The following is an 8435-nucleotide window of genomic DNA, read 5'->3' on the forward strand; positions in this document are numbered from 1 at the left end:
CGTGGTCGGGGTAGAGGACGGATTTTTGATCGAAGTAAAGTTCCCCAATGTCATCTTTGTAAGAAATTTGGTCACCTAATGCGTGATTGTTGGTACAACGATGAAACCCTGGAACAAGTTGTCTCTGAAGAAACCCCGGTGATACAAGAGCCCGAGGAGGAGCAGCTAAACCTGTTCATGTTGTTCACTGGAAGTCATGAGGAACTGTCAACGTGCATCTGGTTCTTGGACTCCGGGTGTTCGCACCATATGACCGGAATCAAGGATAGCTTCTCATCTCTTAATGAATCCGTCAGACCTGAAGTGAATCTTGATGACAAGGAGAAATTGCAAGTAGCTGAGAAAGGTACCGTTCGCATTAATCTACCTAATGGAAGCTTCAAGCTGCTGGAAGATGTGTACTACATCCCAAGGCTAGAGTACAACCTTTTAAGCGTGGGCCAACTTATGAAAAAAGGGTATGTCATACTTTTTGATGACAAAAAATGTGTAATAAAAAACAAGAATACAGGATCAGATCTTATGACTATTCACGTAGCAAAGAACAACATGTTCGTATTTGATGCTTCAAAGATCGTTTATCAGGAGACTCGTCCACAAAGCAGTCGTGATGTAGAAACCTAACTGTGGCATTTAAGGTGGAAATGGGAAGATGATGATAACACTTCAAGTCCAGTAGGTTCATGGGTAGACCCATTTCCTGTGAACTTGGGAGAGGAGACACAAGTGGGTGATAATAGTACACATAAAGACAATGACATGTCCTCCCCTGTCGCCTCTCACAAAACTGAGCATGCCACTACCCACAATTTAGAAAGTGAAACCTCACCTAACACCACACCTCATCAGTCTACTCCTACTATGACTACTCCTATTAACTCCACACCTACAAACCCAAGTACTTCTTCCATGCAAGGTCCCATCAACTTAACCCATCAAAACTCACATGTATCTTCACATGTTACCCCTCCCATAACCTCAAAAAGACAAACCAAAACCCCTATGTGGCTTCAAGATTTCGAGACAGGGGAAGGCCTTTCAGATGAAGAGTTGCTCTCTCCATCTCCGATCCCACCACCTTTCAAGAAGCAACTGGAAAACATGAATGGGAAAAGGCGATGGCTAGTGTGAACTTGAAGCCATTGAGAAGCATAACACGTGGGAGTTGGTATCTTTACCTTCCGGAAAGCATGTTGTTGGGGTGAAGTGGTTATACAAAACTAAGTTAGTAGTTGATGGGAAAATCATGAAGCACAAAGCAAGACTTGTGGTCAAGGGCTACACTCAACAACACGAGATCGACTACCAGGAGACGTTTTCTCCGGTAGCTCGGTTCGAGACTATTCGCGTAATCATATCTGTGGCTGCTCATCAAAGTTGGAAATTACATAAGTTAGATGTAAAAACTGTCTTCTTAAATGGAGATTTGTCTGAAGAAATTTATGTGAGTCAGCCTAAAGGTTTCAAGAAACGGGGAGAGGAAGACAAGGTGTATCGTTTAAAGAAGGCGCTTTACGGGCTCAAACAAGCCCCAAGAGCTTGGTCCTCTCGAATAGATGGGTATCTCACTCGAAATGGGTATGTCAGAAGTGTCAATGAACCAACCTTGTATGTTAAGAATTTGGAAGGTGAAATCATATACGTGTGCCTATATGTTGATGACATAGTGTACACTAGCTCATCTGCCATGTTGCTGAAAGAGTTTAAAGAATGCATGAAAAGCGAGTTTAAAATGTTAGATATGGGGTTGTTGAAGTTGTTCTTGGGGCTAGAAGTAAAACAAATTGGGAAATGAGTGTTTCTATCACAAGGAAAGTATGCCGGGAATCTTATCTCCAAATTTGGCATGGAAGGATATAAAGCTGAAGAGACTCCCATGAATGTAAATGAGAAGCTCCTACTTGAGGACAAGGCTGAAAAGACTAATGAAGTAGTATTTCGAAGCCTAGTGGGAGATTTAATCTATTTGACTCAAATGAGACCTGATCTCGCTTATTCTGTTAGCCTAATATCTCGATTCATGCAGAACCCATCACAGCTTCATCTTGGATCTGCTAAACGGGTCTTGAAGTATGTTGCAGGTACAATTGGATATGGCATTTGGTATGAGCATGGTGTCCCCATTCGGTTGCTTGGTTACACTGATAGTGACTGGGCAAGTTCAGTAGATGACAGGAAAAGTGTGCCTGCTAGTGTTTTTACTCTTGGGAGTGGAGGTGTGACATGGAGTTCTAAAAAACAAAGTATTGTAGCCCTCTCAAGCACCGAAATAGAGTATGTGGCATCATCAGCGGCAACCAGTCAAGCGGTATGGTTGAGACGCATTTTGGGTGACTTGGACATGATTCAAGAAGGGCCTACTTTTATCTCGTGTGATAATCATTCAGCCATAAACCTTTCCAAAAACCCAGTTCTGCATGGGAACACTAAACACATCTAGATTAAGCATCATTACATTCATGGTATGGTGGCTTAGCAAGAGATTTCTCGGGAATATCGTGGGACAAATTTTCAAGTGGCATATATGTTAACAAAAGCCTTGGCACATGAAAAGTTTACTCAATTTCGAAATCTGTTGGGAGTTGATGAGCATGGAGCAAGGGGAGATGATGAAAGTGCTCCACGTCATCTCAAGAAAAGTAGTGGCTGATTATTCTAGAAGGAGAAAGAGTCAGGGCATGGTTTAGTGGACCGCTTTTTATGCTTTCATTTTAGTACTTCTATTTCTTTTGGTTTAGAATAAGTCGATAGTCCGTTGGGTTATGTTCCTATTTTCATGTTTAAGTTGTTAGTTTTTTCAGTATTTAAGTAAGGGTCCCATTGCTCTGTAAACACATATATGAAATGCACTATTCTCCTTTTGAGCATACAATCTGTTCATTATTCTCTACTGCATTTTATGTAATATCACTGATCTTCAACTTGTTGCTCGCTTACATGCCAAAAAACAAATAATAAAAAACTTTCTTTGTTTGTTTTGTAAAACACTATCAACTTCTGCATAAATTTTGTACAAGGTTTGATATGATAGATGCATTAATGTAAGTGTTTGATTTTATTTAAATTGACACTGATGATAACAATTATATACATAAACATAATCCATGACCAATGAAGTACATATTTTGTATTTTGCCCCCGGTTCTTAGAACGTACGTAACATAAATTATTGGTCCTCAACTTCCCTCCACTTAGCATGCATGTGTTGGGTTCCAGTGGCGATCAGTCAACGATTTAATAATTAAACCCGGTTTTAATTGGTTTCATAATTATTTATCAGGTTAATAAATGAATACGCAGCGGAATACAAAAACGAGTAATCATCAATTAACGGAACCGTACAGGATCCGGTTACAAACAATACGAGTACGACACGAAACAACCAAAGAAATATAAATCTAAACCGACAATATTTAAGTTTGCCTCGGTTAATGAATAACCGGTTGAGACACCGAGGTTCAACGAACGATGCTAGGTGACGAACCGAACACGGTGACGATTGGTAGTGATGGCGCGTTGGCGGCAGGTGACGCGAACACGGCTGCAACACGACAACGATAGCGGTGCGCCTGTTTGCTGTAGCGGTGGCCGGTTACGATATCGATCGGCAGTGACGACTGGACCCTTTTTGTCTTGCGGCTGAATTCTTAAAACCCTACTTCATGTTCACGAGATGTCTATATATATATATACATGCATCTCCTAATAACTTGGAGTAATCTCCAAGTCAAAACTTAAAAGGTTTTATTATTATAAGATAATATTAATAATTTTATTATTTATCAATAATAAATTCTAACCGGGCCCAAAGTCCAACTCGTTCCAACACTCGTTTAAAGTCCGAACCACTAATCATCTATAACCATTATAAATAATAATTTCGTCATATCAAATTCGTCAATTACCGATCAAACAATTTAAGCGGATTTTAGTTCGTTACCCAAGGTGTAACTCTCACGGGTCGTAACTCGGTTCGGCCGCGTTAATTTAACCGAACCGGTCCACTATTTCCAACAACATGTACGTAATATATGTTGGTTCAACCCCCAAAACAATTCAAGAGTTTGTACGTGAGCTATAGAAAAGAAAGAAAAATGATATTTGGAATGCAACTTAATTCATTATCCAAAACACTAAGAGCAGCTCCATCGGATGGTTTATAGGTGGCTCAAACCAACATAAAGACCAACAAACCAATGCAGGGCATTGTTTGAACTAAAAATAACTTTTCAAGTTTGGTTTTTCAAACCATCAAAAACCATCATTTGTGGGTCCCCTACATCTTTCACACACACATACATATATATATATACTAGTATGAAACCCGCGCGATGCAGCGGCGGTAAGAATTTGCAATTTGATACTTGTTTATGTTAGTTTATTAATCCTCTCGTGATATAGTGTATACTATTTATCCATACATATTCAGTTATTCTACAAAAAAGAGATAGAATTGAGAAAGATGCAAAAGATTCGTGCTCATAAAAAAACCCTTAAAAAAATTATAAAAATTAGAGAGAGAAAGAAAAAGAATAAAGAATATAATAAAAAAAACTCGTCACTCAAAATTTGAATAAAAAGCGAAAAAAGGTAAACAAAAAAACCAAAAATGTTCCTCCCGTTTTCATCATTCTAAAAAAAATGTTGAAAAAATATCATTGTTTTTTTTCGTCATTGGTAGTGTTTTTTTTTATTGATAGTGTCTTTTTTCTTAATACTGTGTTATGTTACTCAACATAATGTATATTTTTCTCGGCATTATGCTATATTTTTTATTTATTTTTATATTAGTTTGTTATAATCGATCTATCGAGCCGAGCCACCTAGATTCGATTACAAAACGAGCCGGCCCGGCTAGATTTCTAATCAACCTTTTTCGAGCGATTTTTTTTTCGAGTGTTGGGCGAGTCACAGGGTTTTTGGACACCCATAAATGTATATGTCATCAAAAGAATTACAACTCATATCCAAAATAATATTAATTGGAGTTGACTTATTCTTTTTATTTTGTAAATTGAATTATATAAATGGGAAGACTGGTTTTGAAAATTATAATTTGACAAAGTGAAACAAAGGGCATCTTTATTTGTTTCAACATTTTATAGGTTCATAATGCATATATAAGTTGTACTTTAATGCTTTATTGACTTGTAAATTATAATCTACACACTGGTGTTGAAAATTTTTTATATCTAAACGACTAAAACATATAATATAGGTTTTGGTTCTTTTATAAACATAATATATTTAAAGATATTGAGGGAAAAAGTAAATTTATAAATTTGTCAAATTATTGGCAAAATATAATGGGAAATATATGCAACAATTCCTAAATATTATAAAAGTCATATAAAGTTTAAGGGTAATAGTTGTAGCTATATGGGTAGAGAATGTAAAATATTTATTAGTTTATAGTTGCATATATAAGTTGTACTTTAATGCTTCATTAACTTGTACATTATAATCTACACATTGGTTTGGAATATTTTTTTATATCAAAACGTCGACAAAAATTAGCACGTCCTAATGGTATGTTCAGTTTTTTCTAAAACATGCTATATTTAAAGATATAGACGGAAACAAAAACATAAATAAATTTGTCAAGTTTTTGGATAAAGATAAGGGTTAGATGTGTAACTATTCTTAGATATTACAAATGTTATATAAAGTTTAAGGTTAATTGTTGTAACTATATAAGGGTAATTATTGTAATTATCAAATTAAAATGAAAAGTTACGGTTATTTTATGAATGTTGTGTAAAGATCTAAATACCCTCAAATTTTAAAAAATACAAGCATTTATAGTTATACATATTGCATAATTGATTGGACCTATTAAAATTTAAGAGGTCCTTCACTCACTCTTTATATATAGTAGAGATTATATTGCTATTTATTTAAATAAAAATTAAATATTTATAGTATTGTGAAATTCTTATTTAAAATAAATGTAAAAGTAAGTGATGATGTGGAAATATAAAGATGGTTTGAGAATGTGTATTGTTGGAGTAAAAAATGTGGTTTTTAAGAAAACTGACGTGGCAGTGATGTGACTGGTTTGAACCACAAACTATTAGAGATGGTCTAAGTACATGCACTTAGATAGAAAACAAATAAACAACCTAGTCCTACTAATACGGTCCACAACTCCACATGCAACTTGCATTAGACGCACACTTTCATACTACTCGGTCCACCTCTTGACCAAAACTTTAACATGCTAATCGTTATGACCAGGGGTGGACCTACACAGGTCCCATCGGGGACCCGGGACACCAATGTTTTTTAAAAAATACTTAGAGACGGTATACTAAATTTTGTAAGGACCCCATAAAAATTAATACTTGGAACCCATACTATTAAGGCTAAACTGGTCTAGTGGAAATTCCGTTGTTTTTTCTTTGAGAGGTTGCAGGTTCAAGCCTCTCCATACTTAGTTTTTGTTGTTTTTTTATATCCTAGTCAATATTAGTTATTTAGTTAGGGTATTTGTGTTTTTTTTAGTTTATCTCATATGGTCATTATCACCATCTAACATATATAATAACAACATGGGTTTTACATATTCTTTTATTATTTATCTTATGTATGTATATTATAATTAATCATTTATTTGTGTAAGAGTTAGTTTTTCATGTCTTGGTTATTTATGTAAGACCATATATATATATATATATATATATATATATATATATATATATATATATATATATAGCTTACGTTTATGTTTTTCGAGTATGAATACAAATGAATTAAAAATGTATGTTCTATCTAGTTCTAATCTAGATTCTTTCTACTTACTCGTTTCCAATGACACCAAATTTTCGTGTTTTATTATGTTACTCGTCTCGACCCGACCCGCATGACGACCGACCTGAAAATTTTGTAAACCGAAAAAGTTGGGACCCCGTTAACAAAAAATCCTGGGTCCGCCACTGGTTATGACCCATCAAAGGACCCATAACCTGTTTCTGGCAACCCGTAAAGAACCCGTCAAGATTAAACCTAATAATATATGCATGCATCAACAACTACTGAACTACACATGATTCTTACAGTAAATATTAATTATGAAAACAAATCACACAGTGTATCTCACGTCATAGACTCATATTCACTCTAGAACTTTCAAGGAATTTGAATAATGTATGAACGATGGGGTTTGAGTACTTCTATCCCAAATTTTTTTCATGCAAGATGACAGGAGAGTCGGTAAATCTTGGTTCACTTATGGCTTATTACAAATAACTTGATTTCTAATCATATGCAGGGCCGGCCCAAGTGTATTGTTGGGCCAAGCAAAGGCTTGAGGCCCCATAAGTATAAAGGCCTCTAATTTTCCAAAAAAAAATTATTATAAGAGGCTTTTACAATCCACGCTGGGCAATTTCGAAAGGGCAGGAGAGAAATTTTTTAAGGGAACTCAATTATTACTCAGTTTAACTATATTGACTTTTGGGCTTGGTAATTACTCTTATCACCTTTTAATATGTTATTTGCCAATTTTAACACCAAAATTTGCCATAATTAGTAATTGCTACCCAATTTATAATCTGTGAGTTGTATTTGTTTCTTAGAGTCTTAGTTAAACATTACACATTAAAACTATTAGTTGAATGCTTAAATATTATTACTAACAATTGAATGCCAAATCGAAAGCGAAAAAAGCGAATTTTGTGTAAACATTGTTCGGTAATAGCCTCAAAAGGGGTTGCCACCGTCCTTACATGCCTACCTCGCCCACTTAATAGCCACTACTAACGTCGATAATCCCTCTTGTGATTAGAATGAAAACTACCCTCCATGTGATCAAAAGTCTCAAAAAAAGCCCTAGTTATGGAAAAAAAAGATACCTTTAAAAATATCTACCAACTATAAATGTGTTAGTTTATAGTTGTCATTCTCTAACCAAGGTAAAGGAGGAGAGTTTATACATAGAAATAAGTTTTTGAAAAAACCCCCAACTTGATAGTTAGCTTGAGGCCTCATAAAACCTTGGGCCGCCACTGATCATATGATACACACAAGTGTTGTTTACGACGTGAGATCAAAGGTGATAGAATTTATTTTCTCCAAGTAATGAAAAGGTGAAGTAAAATGAAGGAAAAAGTGAAAATACAAAGGAAGACAAAAATAAGAATTATGAGAATGATTTGTGGCAAAATAAATAAACAAATAAATAACTCTAAAAAAATTATAAAAAAAAAACAATAAAAAATCATAACTCAAAAAACATAAAAAAAGCAAAATTTTTAAAAAACTAAAATGTTTCCCCATCTTTCGAGTTAAAAAAAGATGAAAAAGACACAATGATTAAAAAAATACAATAATAAATAAAAAAAGACACAATAGATCGCAAAATATAATACAATGTCAAAAAAATTATAATATAATATTAAGTAATATAACACAATATCAAGTAAATAAAATACAAT

At 34.7% G+C, this 8435-nt stretch overlaps 1 pseudogene; it reads left to right on the forward strand.

Annotated features, from left to right (window-relative positions):
- Positions 1-1846: 1846 nt before the first annotated feature.
- On the forward strand, positions 1847-2440 carry LOC143607009 (secreted RxLR effector protein 161 pseudogene; annotated as a pseudogene).
- The last annotated feature ends 5995 nt before the right edge of the window (positions 2441-8435 follow it).

This window comes from Bidens hawaiensis, unplaced genomic scaffold (assembly GCF_021521415.1).
Source record: "Bidens hawaiensis isolate Kalapana, Puna unplaced genomic scaffold, B.hawaiensis_p1.1 tig00078879_1, whole genome shotgun sequence".
In the NCBI taxonomy this organism is placed as follows: Eukaryota; Viridiplantae; Streptophyta; class Magnoliopsida; order Asterales; family Asteraceae; genus Bidens; species Bidens hawaiensis.